We start from the raw sequence: 15045 nt of genomic DNA, 5'->3' as shown, positions 1-15045 counted from the left end.
CAGGCGCGCGGATATTTCGCTTAAAACACCTCCTCCCGGTTAGTCAACAAAACTTATTTTGGCCCATTGTGTTCCCACTAATAAGTCTATAAATAATTTCTTTCTTTCCAATTGTTCGTATCGTTAAACTCTAATTTCGGGCCGATTTTAAAATTTATAGGTTAATATTATAGGGAGTTACGGGGTGTGATGTGTGCGTGCCTCCTGATTCGACTTTTGTCTCTTTTTCATCCATTATTCGCTCTTTAATAAAGAAAAATAATTCTTTTTGCGTATAACACACTTTATTCACATTAAAATATTGAAAAAGAAGTTAAAAAAAAAACATAAAATGAAATAAATAAATAACATGAAGTTAAAAAAATAAATAAATAAAAATTATTCGAAATTTATCCGTTTATTAGCTATTATTCGCTATTTCCTAACAAAAAAAAAGATATTTTTATATATAGAACACTTTACTCACGTTAAAATATCGAAAAATATATTAAAACAAAATATAAAAAAAATTAAAAAAGTTTGAAATTCGACCTTTGCAGGGTTTCGAAACCAGGGTATCCGGGACTACAAATCTACCTTGCCACACAGCTTTACCAACTGCGCCACGCTTCACTTGCCAGGCGCGCGGATATTTCGCTTAAAACACCTCCTCCCGGTTAGTCAACAGAACTTATTTTGGCCCATTTTGTTCCCACTAATAGGTCTATAAATAATTTCTTTCTTTCCAATTGTTCGTCCCGTTAAACTCTAATTTCGGGCCGATTTTAAAATTTATAGGTTAATATTATAGGGAGTTACGGGGTGTGATGTGTGCGTGTCTCCTGATACGACTTTTGTCACTTTTTCCTCCATTATTCGCTCTTTAACAACGAAAAATAATTCTTTTTGCGTATAACACACTTTATTCACATTAAAATATTGAAAAAGAAGTTAAAAAAAATAACATAAATTGAAATAAATAAATAACATGAAGTTAAAAAAATAAAAAAATAAAAATTATTCGAAATGTATCCGTTTATTAGCTATTATTCGCTATTTCCTAACAAAAAAAAAGATATTTTTATATATAGAACACTTTACTCACGTTAAAATATCGAAAAAAATATTAAAACAAAATATAAAAAAAATTAAAAAAGTTTGAAATTCGACCCTCGCAGGGTTTCGAACCCAGGGTATCCGAGACTACAAATCTACCTTGCCACACAGCTTTACCAACTGCGCCACGCTTCACATGCCAGGCGAGCGGATATTTAGCTTAAAACACCTCCTCCCGGTTAGTCAACAAAACTTATTTTGGCCCATTGTGCTCCCACTAATAGGTCTATAAATAATTTCTTTCTTTACAATTGCTCGTCCCGTTAAACTCTAATTTCGGGCCGATTTTAAAATTTATAGGTTAATATTATAGGGAGATACGGGGTGTGATGTGTGCGTGCCTCCTGATACGACTTTTGTCTCTTTTTCCTCCATTATTCGCTCTTTAACAAAGAAAAATAATTCTTTTTGCGTATAACACACTTTATTCACATTAAGATATTGAAAAAGAAGTTAAAAAAAATAACATAAAATGAAATAAATAAATAACATGAAGTTAAAAAAATAAAAATTATTCGAAATGTATCCGTTTATTAGCAATTATTCGCTATTTCCTAACAAAAAAAAAGATATTTTTATATATAGAACACTTTAGTCACGTTAAAATATCGAAAAATATATTAAAACAAAATATAAAAAAAATTAAAAAAGTTTGAAATTCGACCCTCGCAGGGTTTCGAACCCAGGGTATCCGAGACTACAAATATACCTTGCCACACAGCTTTACCAACTGCGCCACGCTTCACATACCAGGCGAGCGGATATTTAGCTGAAAACACCTCCTCCCGGTTAGTCAACAAAACTTATTTTGGCCCATTGTGTTCCCACTAATAGGTCTTATAAATAATTTCTTTCTTTACAATTGTTCGTCCCGTTAAACTTTAATTTCGGGCCGATTTTAAAATTTATAGGTTAATATTATAGGGAGTTACGGGGTGTGATGTGTGCGTGTCTCCTGATACGACTTTTGTCTCTTTTTCCTCCATTATTCGCTCTTTAACAACGAAAAATAATTCTTTTTGCGTATAACACACTTTATTCACATTAAAATATTGAAAAAGAAGTTAAAAAAAATAACATAAAATGAAATAAATAAATAACATGAAGTTAAAAAAATAAAAAAATAAAAATTTTTCGAAATGTATCCGTTTATTAGCTATTATTCGCTATTTCCTAACAAAAAAAAAGATATTTTTATATATAGAACACTTTACTCACGTTAAAATATCGAAAAAAATATTAAAACAAAATATAAAAAAAATTAAAAAAGTTTGAAATTCGACCCTCGCAGGGTTGCGAACCCAGGGTATCCGAGACTACAAATCTACCTTGCCACACAGCTTTACCAACTGCGCCACGCTTCACATGCCAGGCGAGCGGATATTTAGCTTAAAACACCTCCTCCCGGTTAGTCAACAAAACTTATTTTGGCCCATTGTGCTCCCACTAATAGGTCTATAAATAATTTCTTTCTTTACAATTGTTCGTCCCGTTAAACTCTAATTTCGGGCCGATTTTAAAATTTATAGATTAATATTATAGGGAGATACGGGGTGTGATGTGTGCGTGCCTCCTGATACGACTTTTGTCTCTTTTTCCTCCATTATTCGCTCTTTAACAAAGAAAAATAATTCTTTTTGCGTATAACACACTTTATTCACATTAAAATATTGAAAAAGAAGTTAAAAAAAATAACATAAAATGAAATAATTAAATAACATGAAGTTAAAAAAATAAAAATTATTCGAAATGTATCCGTTTATTAGCAATTATTCGCTATTTCCTAACAAAAAAAAAGATATTTTTATATATAGAACACTTTAGTCACGTTAAAATATCGAAAAATATATTACAACAAAATATAAAAAAAATTAAAAAAGTTTGAATTTCGACCCTCGCAGGGTTTCGAACCCAGGGTATCCGAGACTACAAATATACCTTGCCACACAGCTTTACCAACTGCGCCACGCTTCACATACCAGGGGAGCGGATATTTAGCTTAAAACACCTCCTCCCGGTTAGTCAACAAAACTTATTTTGGCCCATTGTGTTCCCACTAATAGGTCTTATAAATAATTTCTTTCTTTACAATTGTTCGTCCCGTTAAACTCTAATTTCGGGCCGATTTTAAAATTTATAGGTTAATATTATAGGGAGTTACGGGGTGTGATGTGTGCGTGCCTCCTGATACGACTTTTGTCTCTTTTTCATCCATTATTCGCTCTTTAATAAAGAAAAATAATTCTTTTTGCGTATAACACACTTTATTCACATTAAAATATTGAAAAAGAAGTTAAAAAAAAAACATAAAATGAAATAAATAAATAACATGAAGTTAAAAAAATAAATAAATAAAAATTATTCGAAATTTATCCGTTTATTAGCTATTATTCGCTATTTCCTAACAAAAAAAAAGATATTTTTATATATAGAACACTTTACTCACGTTAAAATATCGAAAAATATATTAAAACAAAATATAAAAAAAATTAAAAAAGTTTGAAATTCGACCTTTGCAGGGTTTCGAACCCAGGGTATCCGGGACTACAAATCTACCTTGCCACACAGCTTTACCAACTGCGCCACGCTTCACTTGCCAGGCGCGCGGATATTTCGCTTAAAACACCTCCTCCCGGTTAGTCAACAGAACTTATTTTGGCCCATTTTGTTCCCACTAATAGGTCTATAAATAATTTCTTTCTTTCCAATTGTTCGTCCCGTTAAACTCTAATTTCGGGCCGATTTTAAAATTTATAGGTTAATATTATAGGGAGTTACGGGGTGTGATGTGTGCGTGTCTCCTGATACGACTTTTGTCTCTTTTTCCTCCATTATTCGCTCTTTAACAACGAAAAATAATTCTTTTTGCGTATAACACACTTTATTCACATTAAAATATTGAAAAAGAAGTTAAAAAAAATAACATAAAATGAAATAAATAAATAACATGAAGTTAAAAAAATAAATAAATAAAAATTATTCGAAATGTATCCGTTTATTAGCTATTATTCGCTATTTCCTAACAAAAAAAAAGATATTTTTATATATAGAACACTTTACTCACGTTAAAATATCGAAAAATATATTAAAACAAAATATAAAAAAAATTAAAAAAGTTTGAAATTCGACCTTTGCAGGGTTTCGAACCCAGGGTATCCGGGACTACAAATCTACCTTGCCACACAGCTTTACCAACTGCGCCACGCTTCACTTGCCAGGCGCGCGGATATTTCGCTTAAAACACCTCCTCCCGGTTAGTCAACAGAACTTATTTTGGCCCATTTTGTTCCCACTAATAGGTCTATAAATAATTTCTTTCTTTCCAATTGTTCGTCCCGTTAAACTCTAATTTCGGGCCGATTTTAAAATTTATAGGTTAATATTATAGGGAGTTACGGGGTGTGATGTGTGCGTGTCTCCTGATACGACTTTTGTCTCTTTTTCCTCCATTATTCGCTCTTTAACAACGAAAAATAATTCTTTTTGCGTATAACACACTTTATTCACATTAAAATATTGAAAAAGAAGTTAAAAAAAATAACATAAATTGAAATAAATAAATAACATGAAGTTAAAAAAATAAAAAAATAAAAATTATTCGAAATGTATCCGTTTATTAGCTATTATTCGCTATTTCCTAACAAAAAAAAAGATATTTTTATATATAGAACACTTTACTCACGTTAAAATATCGAAAAAAATATTAAAACAAAATATAAAAAAAATTAAAAAAGTTTGAAATTCGACCCTCGCAGGGTTTCGAACCCAGGGTATCCGAGACTACAAATCTACCTTGCCACACAGCTTTACCAACTGCGCCACGCTTCACATGCCAGGCGAGCGGATATTTAGCTTAAAACACCTCCTCCCGGTTAGTCAACAAAACTTATTTTGGCCCATTGTGCTCCCACTAATAGGTCTATAAATAATTTCTTTCTTTACAATTGCTCGTCCCGTTAAACTCTAATTTCGGGCCGATTTTAAAATTTATAGGTTAATATTATAGGGAGATACGGGGTGTGATGTGTGCGTGCCTCCTGATACAACTTTTGTCTCTTTTTCCTCCATTATTCGCTCTTTAACAAAGAAAAATAATTCTTTTTGCGTATAACACACTTTATTCACATTAAGATATTGAAAAAGAAGTTAAAAAAAATAACATAAAATGAAATAAATAAATAACATGAAGTTAAAAAAATAAAAATTATTCGAAATGTATCCGTTTATTAGCTATTATTCGCTATTTCCTAACAAAAAAAAAGATATTTTTATATATAGAACACTTTAGTCACGTTAAAATATCGAAAAATATATTAAAACAAAATATAAAAAAAATTAAAAAAGTTTGAAATTCGACCCTCGCAGGGTTTCGAACCCAGGGTATCCGAGACTACAAATATACCTTGCCACACAGCTTTACCAACTGCGCCACGCTTCACATACCAGGCGAGCGGATATTTAGCTTAAAACACCTCCTCCCGGTTAGTCAACAAAACTTATTTTGGCCCATTGTGTTCCCACTAATAGGTCTTATAAATAATTTCTTTCTTTACAATTGTTCGTCCCGTTAAACTTTAATTTCGGGCCGATTTTAAAATTTATAGGTTAATATTATAGGGAGTTACGGGGTGTGATGTGTGCGTGTCTCCTGATACGACTTTTGTCTCTTTTTCCTCCATTATTCGCTCTTTAACAACGAAAAATAATTCTTTTTGCGTATAACACACTTTATTCACATTAAAATATTGAAAAAGAAGTTAAAAAAAATAACATAAAATGAAATAAATAAATAACATGAAGTTAAAAAAATAAAAAAATAAAAATTTTTCGAAATGTATCCGTTTATTAGCTATTATTCGCTATTTCCTAACAAAAAAAAAGATATTTTTATATATAGAACACTTTACTCACGTTAAAATATCGAAAAAAATATTAAAACAAAATATAAAAAAAATTAAAAAAGTTTGAAATTCGACCCTCGCAGGGTTGCGAACCCAGGGTATCCGAGACTACAAATCTACCTTGCCACACAGCTTTACCAACTGCGCCACGCTTCACATACCAGGCGAGCGGATATTTAGCTTAAAACACCTCCTCCCGGTTAGTCAACAAAACTTATTTTGGCCCATTGTGCTCCCACTAATAGGTCTATAAATAATTTCTTTCTTTACAATTGTTCGTCCCGTTAAACTCTAATTTCGGGCCGATTTTAAAATTTATAGGTTAATATTATAGGGAGTTACGGGGTGTGATGTGTGCGTGCCTCCTGATACGACTTTTGTCTCTTTTTCATCCATTATTCGCTCTTTAACAAAGAAAAATAATTCTTTTTGCGTATAACACACTTTATTCACATTAAAATATTGAAAAAGAAGTTAAAAAAAATAACATAAAATGAAATAAATAAATAACATGAAGTTAAAAAAATAAAAATTATTCGAAATTTATCCGTTTATTAGCTATTATTCGCTATTTCCTAACAAAAAAAAAGATATTTTTATATATAGAACACTTTAGTCACGTTAAAATATCGAAAAATATATTAAAACAAAATATAAAAAAAATTAAAAAAGTTTGAATTTCGACCCTCGCAGGGTTTCGAACCCAGGGTATCCGAGACTACAAATATACCTTGCCACACAGCTTTACCAACTGCGCCACGCTTCACATACCAGGCGAGCGGATATTTAGCTGAAAACACCTCCTCCCGGTTAGTCAACAAAACTTATTTTGGCCCATTGTGTTCCCACTAATAGGTCTTATAAATAATTTCTTTCTTTACAATTGTTCGTCCCGTTAAACTCTAATTTCGGGCCGATTTTAAAATTTATAGGTTAATATTATAGGGAGTTACGGGGTGTGATGTGTGCGTGCCTCCTGATACGACTTTTGTCTCTTTTTCATCCATTATTCGCTCTTTAACAAAGAAAAATAATTCTTTTTGCGTATAACACACTTTATTCACATTAAAATATTGAAAAAGAAGTTAAAAAAAATAACATAAAATGAAATAAATAAATAACATGAAGTTAAAAAAATAAAAATTATTCTAAATGTATCCGTTTATTAGCTATTATTCGCTATTTCCTAACAAAAAAAAAGATATTTTTATATATAGAACACTTTACTCACGTTAAAATATCGAAAAATATATTAAAACAAAATATAAAAAAAATTAAAAAAGTTTGAAATTCTACCTTTGCAGGGTTTCGAACCCAGGGTATCCGGGACTACAAATCTACCTTGCCACACAGCTTTACCAACTGCGCCACGCTTCACTTGCCAGGCGCGCGGATATTTCGCTTAAAACACCTCCTCCCGGTTAGTCAACAGAACTTATTTTGACCCATTTTGTTCCCACTAATAGGTCTATAAATAATTTCTTTCTTTCCAATTGTTCGTCCCGTTAAACTCTAATTTCGGGCCGATTTTAAAATTTATAGGTTAATATTATAGGGAGTTACGGGGTGTGATGTGTGCGTGTCTCCTGATACGACTTTTGTCTCTTTTTCCTCCATTATTCGCTCTTTAACAACGAAAAATAATTCTTTTTGCGTATAACACACTTTATTCACATTAAAATATTGAAAAAGAAGTTAAAAAAAATAACATAAATTGAAATAAATAAATAACATGAAGTTAAAAAAATAAAAAAATAAAAATTATTCGAAATGTATCCGTTTATTAGCTATTATTCGCTATTTCCTAACAAAAAAAAAGATATTTTTATATATAGAACACTTTACTCACGTTAAAATATCGAAAAAAATATTAAAACAAAATATAAAAAAAATTAAAAAAGTTTGAAATTCGACCCTCGCAGGGTTTCGAACCCAGGGTATCCGAGACTACAAATCTACCTTGCCACACAGCTTTACCAACTGCGCCACGCTTCACATGCCAGGCGAGCGGATATTTAGCTTAAAACACCTCCTCCCGGTTAGTCATCAAAACTTATTTTGGCCCATTGTGCTCCCACTAATAGGTCTATAAATAATTTCTTTCTTTACAATTGCTCGTCCCGTTAAACTCTAATTTCGGGCCGATTTTAAAATTTATAGGTTAATATTATAGGGAGATACGGGGTGTGATGTGTGCGTGCCTCCTGATACGACTTTTGTCTCTTTTTCCTCCATTATTCGCTCTTTAACAAAGAAAAATAATTCTTTTTGCGTATAACACACTTTATTCACATTAAGATATTGAAAAAGAAGTTAAAAAAAATAACATAAAATGAAATAAATAAATAACATGAAGTTAAAAAAATAAAAATTATTCGAAATGTATCCGTTTATTAGCTATTATTCGCTATTTCCTAACAAAAAAAAAGATATTTTTATATATAGAACACTTTAGTCACGTTAAAATATCGAAAAAAATATTAAAACAAAATATAAAAAAAATTAAAAAAGTTTGAAATTCGACCCTCGCAGGGTTACGAACCCAGGGTATCCGAGACTACAAATCTACCTTGCCACACAGCTTCACCAACTGCGCCACGCTTCACATGCCAGGCGAGCGGATATTTAGCTTAAAACACCTCCTCCCGGTTAGTCAACAAAACTTATTTTGGCCCATTGTGCTCCCACTAATAGGTCTATAAATAATTTCTTTCTTTACAATTGTTCGTCCCGTTAAACTCTAATTTCGGGCCGATTTTAAAATTTATAGGTTAATATTATAGGGAGATACGGGGTGTGATGTGTGCGTGCCTCCTGATACGACTTTTGTCTCTTTTTCCTCCATTATTCGCTCTTTAACAAAGAAAAATTATTTTTTTTTGCGTATAACACACTTTATTCACATTAAAATATTGAAAAAGAAGTTAAAAAAAATAACATAAAATGAAATAATTAAATAACATGAAGTTAAAAAAATAAAAATTATTCGAAATGTATCCGTTTATTAGCTATTATTCGCTATTTCCTAACAAAAAAAAAGATATTTTTATATATAGAAAACTTTAGTCACGTTAAAATATCGAAAAATATATTACAACAATATATAAAAAAAATTAAAAAAGTTTGAATTTCGACCCTCGCAGGGTTTCGAACCCAGGGTATCCGAGACTACAAATATACCTTGCCACACAGCTTTACCAACTGCGCCACGCTTCACATACCAGGGGAGCGGATATTTAGCTTAAAACACCTCCTCCCGGTTAGTCAACAAAACTTATTTTGGCCCATTGTGTTCCCACTAATAGGTCTTATAAATAATTTCTTTCTTTCCAATTACTCGTCCCGTTAAACTCTAATTTCGGGCCGATTTTAAAATTTATAGGTTAATATTATAGGGAGTTACGGGGTGTGATGTGTGCTCGTCTCCTGATACGACTTTTGTCTCTTTTTCCTCCATTATTCGCTCTTTAACAACGAAAAATAATTCTTTTTGCGTATAACACACTTTATTCACATTAAAATATTGAAAAAGAAGTTAAAAAAAATAACATAAATTGAAATAAATAAATAACATGAAGTTAAAAAAATAAAAAAATAAAAATTATTCGAAATGTATCCGTTTATTAGCTATTATTCGCTATTTCCTAACAAAAAAAAAGATATTTTTATATATAGAACACTTTACTCACGTTAAAATATCGAAAAATATATTAAAACAAAATATAAAAAAAATTAAAAAAGTTTGAAATTCGACCCTCGTAGGGTTTCGAACCCAGGGTATCCGAGACTACAAATATACCTTGCCACACAGCTTTACCAACTGCGCCACGCTTCACATACCAGGCGAGCGGATATTTAGCTTAAAACACCTCCTCCCGGTTAGTCAACAAAACTTATTTTGGCCCATTGTGTTCCCACTAATAGGTCTTATAAATAATTTCTTTCTTTACAATTGTTCGTCCCGTTAAACTTTAATTTCGGGCCGATTTTAAAATTTATAGGTTAATATTATAGGGAGTTACGGGGTGTGATGTGTGCTCGTCTCCTGATACGACTTTTGTCTCTTTTTCCTCCATTATTCGCTCTTTAACAACGAAAAATAATTCTTTTTGCGTATAACACACTTTATTCACATTAAAATATTGAAAAAGAAGTTAAAAAAAATAACATAAATTGAAATAAATAAATAACATGAAGTTAAAAAAATAAAAAAATAAAAATTATTCGAAATGTATCCGTTTATTAGCTATTATTCGCTATTTCCTAACAAAAAAAAAGATATTTTTATATATAGAACACTTTACTCACGTTAAAATATCGAAAAATATATTAAAACAAAATATAAAAAAAATTAAAAAAGTTTGAAATTCGACCCTCGCAGGGTTTCGAACCCAGGGTATCCGAGACTACAAATATACCTTGCCACACAGCTTTACCAACTGCGCCACGCTTCACATACCAGGCGAGCGGATATTTAGCTTAAAACACCTCCTCCCGGTTAGTCAACAAAACTTATTTTGGCCCATTGTGTTCCCACTAATAGGTCTTATAAATAATTTCTTTCTTTACAATTGTTCGTCCCGTTAAACTTTAATTTCGGGCCGATTTTAAAATTTATAGGTTAATATTATAGGGAGTTACGGGGTGTGATGTGTGCGTGTCTCCTGATACGACTTTTGTCTCTTTTTCCTCCATTATTCGCTCTTTAACAACGAAAAATAATTCTTTTTGCGTATAACACACTTTATTCACATTAAAATATTGAAAAAGAAGTTAAAAAAAATAACATAAAATGAAATAAATAAATAACATGAAGTTAAAAAAATAAAAAAATAAAAATTTTTCGAAATGTATCCGTTTATTAGCTATTATTCGCTATTTCCTAACAAAAAAAAAGATATTTTTATATATAGAACACTTTACTCACGTTAAAATATCGAAAAAAATATTAAAACAAAATATAAAAAAAATTAAAAAAGTTTGAAATTCGACCCTCGCAGGGTTGCGAACCCAGGGTATCCGAGACTACAAATCTACCTTGCCACACAGCTTTACCAACTGCGCCACGCTTCACATGCCAGGCGAGCGGATATTTAGCTTAAAACACCTCCTCCCGGTTAGTCAACAAAACTTATTTTGGCCCATTGTGTTCCCACTAATAGGTCTTATAAATAATTTCTTTCTTTACAATTGTTCGTCCCGTTAAACTCTAATTTCGGGCCGATTTTAAAATTTATAGGTTAATATTATAGGGAGTTACGGGGTGTGATGTGTGCGTGCCTCCTGATACGACTTTTGTCTCTTTTTCATCCATTATTCGCTCTTTAACAAAGAAAAATAATTCTTTTTGCGTATAACACACTTTATTCACATTAAAATATTGAAAAATAAAATAAAAAAAATAACATAAAATGAAATAAATAAATAACATGAAGTTAAAAAAAATAAATAAATAAAAATTATTCGAAATTTATCCGTTTATTAGCTATTATTCGCTATTTCCTAACAAAAAAAAAGATATTTTTATATATAGAACACTTTACTCACGTTAAAATATCGAAAAATATATTAAAACAAAATATAAAGAAAATTAAAAAAGTTTGAAATTCGACCTTCGCAGGGTTTCGAACCCAGGGTATCCGAGACTACAAATATTTCTTGCCACACAGCTTTACCAACTGCGCCACGCTTCACATACCAGGCGAGCGGATATTTAGCTTAAAACACCTCCTCCCGGTTAGTCAACAAAACTTATTTTGGCCCATTGTGTTCCCACTAATAGGTCTATAAATAATTTCTTTCTTTCCAATTACTCGTCCCGTTAAACTCTAATTTCGGGCCGATTTTAAAATTTATAGGTTAATATTATAGGGAGTTACGGGGTGTGATGTGTGCGTGTCTCCTGATACGACTTTTGTCTCTTTTTCCTCCATTATTCGCTCTTTAACAACGAAAAATAATTCTTTTTGCGTATAACACACTTTATTCACATTAAAATATTGAAAAAGAAGTTAAAAAAAATAACATAAATTGAAATAAATAAATAACATGAAGTTAAAAAAATAAAAAAATAAAAATTATTCGAAATGTATTCGTTTATTAGCTATTATTCGCTATTTCCTAACAAAAAAAAAGATATTTTTATATATAGAACACTTTACTCACGTTAAAATATCGAAAAAAATATTAAAACAAAATATAAAAAAAATTAAAAAAGTTTGAAATTCGACCCTCGCAGGGTTTCGAACCCAGGGTATCCGAGACTACAAATCTACCTTGCCACACAGCTTTACCAACTGCGCCACGCTTCACATGCCAGGCGAGCGGATATTTAGCTTAAAACACCTCCTCCCGGTTAGTCAACAAAACTTATTTTGGCCCATTGTGTTCCCACTAATAGGTCTTATAAATAATTTCTTTCTTTACAATTGTTCGTCCTGTTAAACTTTAATTTCGGGCCGATTTTAAAATTTATAGGTTAATATTATAGGGAGTTACGGGGTGTGATGTGTGCGTGTCTCCTGATACGACTTTTGTCTCTTTTTCCTCCATTATTCGCTCTTTAACAACGAAAAATAATTCTTTTTGCGTATAACACACTTTATTCACATTAAAATATTGAAAAAGAAGTTAAAAAAAATAACATAAAATGAAATAAATAAATAACATGAAGTTAAAAAAATAAAAAAATAAAAATTATTCGAAATGTATCCGTTTATTAGCTATTATTCGCTATTTCCTAACAAAAAAAAAGATATTTTTATATATAGAACACTTTAGTCACGTTAAAATATCGAAAAATATATTAAAACAAAATATAAAAAAAATTAAAAAAGTTTGAAATTCGACCCTCGCAGGGTTTCGAACCCAGGGTATCCGAGACTACAAATATTTCTTGCCACACAGCTTTACCAACTGCGCCACGCTTCACATACCAGGCGAGCGGATATTTAGCTGAAAACACCTCCTCCCGGTTAGTCAACAAAACTTATTTTGGCCCATTGTGTTCCCACTAATAGGTCTATAAATAATTTCTTTCTTTCCAATTGTTCGTCCCGTTAAACTCTAATTTCGGGCCGATTTTAAAATTTATAGGTTAATATTATAGGGAGTTACGGGGTGTGATGTGTGCGTGTCTCCTGATACGACTTTTGTCTCTTTTTCCTCCATTATTCGCTCTTTAACAACGAAAAATAATTCTTTTTGCGTATAACACACTTTATTCACATTAAAATATTGAAAAAGAAGTTAAAAGAAATAACATAAATTGAAATAAATAAATAACAGGAAGTTAAAAAAATAAATAAATAAAAATTATTCGAAATGTATCCGTTTATTAGCTATTATTCGCTATTTCCTAACAAAAAAAAAGATATTTTTATATATAGAACACTTTACTCACGTTAAAATATCGAAAAAAATATTAAAACAAAATATAAAAAAAATTAAAAAAGTTTGAAATTCAACCCTCGCAGGGTTTCGAACCCAGGGTATCCGAGACTACAAATCTACCTTGCCACACAGCTTTACCAACTGCGCCACGCTTCACATGCCAGGCGAGCGGATATTTAGCTTAAAACACCTCCTCCCGGTTAGTCAACAAAACTTATTTTGGCCCATTGTGCTCCCACTAATAGGTCTATAAATAATTTCTTTCTTTACAATTGTTCGTCCCGTTAAACTCTAATTTCGGGCCGATTTTAAAATTTATAAGTTAATATTATAGGGAGATACGGGGTGTGATGTGTGCGTGCCTCCTGATACGACTTTTGTCTCTTTTTCCTCCATTATTCGCTCTTTAACAAAGAAAAATAATTCTTTTTGCGTATAACACACTTTATTCACATTAAAATATTGAAAAAGAAGTTAAAAAAAATAACATAAAATGAAATAAATAAATAACATGAAGTTAAAAAAATAAAAATTATTCTAAATGTATCCGTTTATTAGCTATTATTCGCTATTTCCTAACAAAAAAAAAGATATTTTTATATATAGAACACTTTAGTCACGTTAAAATATCGAAAAATATATTAAAACAAAATATAAAAAAAATTTAAAAAGTTTGAAATTCGACCCTCGCAGGGTTTCGAACCCAGGGTATCCGAGACTACAAATATACCTTGCCACACAGCTTTACCAACTGCGCCACGCTTCACATACCAGGCGAGCGGATATTTAGCTTAAAACACCTCCTCCCGGTTAGTCAACAAAACTTATTTTGGCCCATTCTGTTCCCACTAATAGGTCTTATAAATAATTTCTTTCTTTACAATTGTTCGTCCCGTTAAACTCTAATGTCGGGCCGATTTTAAAATTTATAGGTTAATATTATAGGGAGTTACGGGGTGTGATGTGTGCGTGCCTCCTGATACGACTTTTGTCTCTTTTTCATCCATTATTCGCTCTTTAACAAAGAAAAATAATTCTTTTTGCGTATAACACACTTTATTCACATTAAAATATTGAAAAATAAAATAAAAAAAATAACATAAAATGAAATAAATAAATAACATGAAGTTAAAAAAATAAATAAATAAAAATTATTCAAAATTTATCCGTTTATTAGCTATTATTCGCTATTTCCTAACAAAAAAAAAGATATTTTTATACATAGAACACTTTACTCACGTTAAAATATCGAAAAATATATTAAAACAAAATATAAAAAAAATTAAAAAAGTTTGAAATTCGACCCTCGCAGGTTTTCGATCCCAGGGTATCCGAGACTACAAATATACCTTGCCACACAGCTTTACCAACTGCGCCACGCTTCACATACCAGGCGAGCGGATATTTAGCTTAAAACACCTCCTCCTGGTTAGTCAACAAAACTTATTTTGGCCCATTGTGTTCCCACTAATAGGTCTTATAAATAATTTCTTTCTTTACAATTGTTCGTCCCGTTAAACTCTAATTTCGGGCCGATTTTAAAATTTATAGGTTAATATTATAGGGAGTTACGGTTTGTGATGTGTGCGTGCCTCCTGATACGACTTTTGTCTCTTTTTCATCCATTATTCGCTCTTTATCAAAGAAAAATAATTCT

Source organism: Parasteatoda tepidariorum, chromosome 9 (assembly GCF_982258835.1).
Source record: "Parasteatoda tepidariorum strain Cologne lab strain chromosome 9, Ptep-v5.0, whole genome shotgun sequence".
Lineage (NCBI taxonomy): Eukaryota > Metazoa > Arthropoda > Arachnida > Araneae > Theridiidae > Parasteatoda > Parasteatoda tepidariorum.
This window is presented reverse-complemented; position numbering follows the sequence as displayed.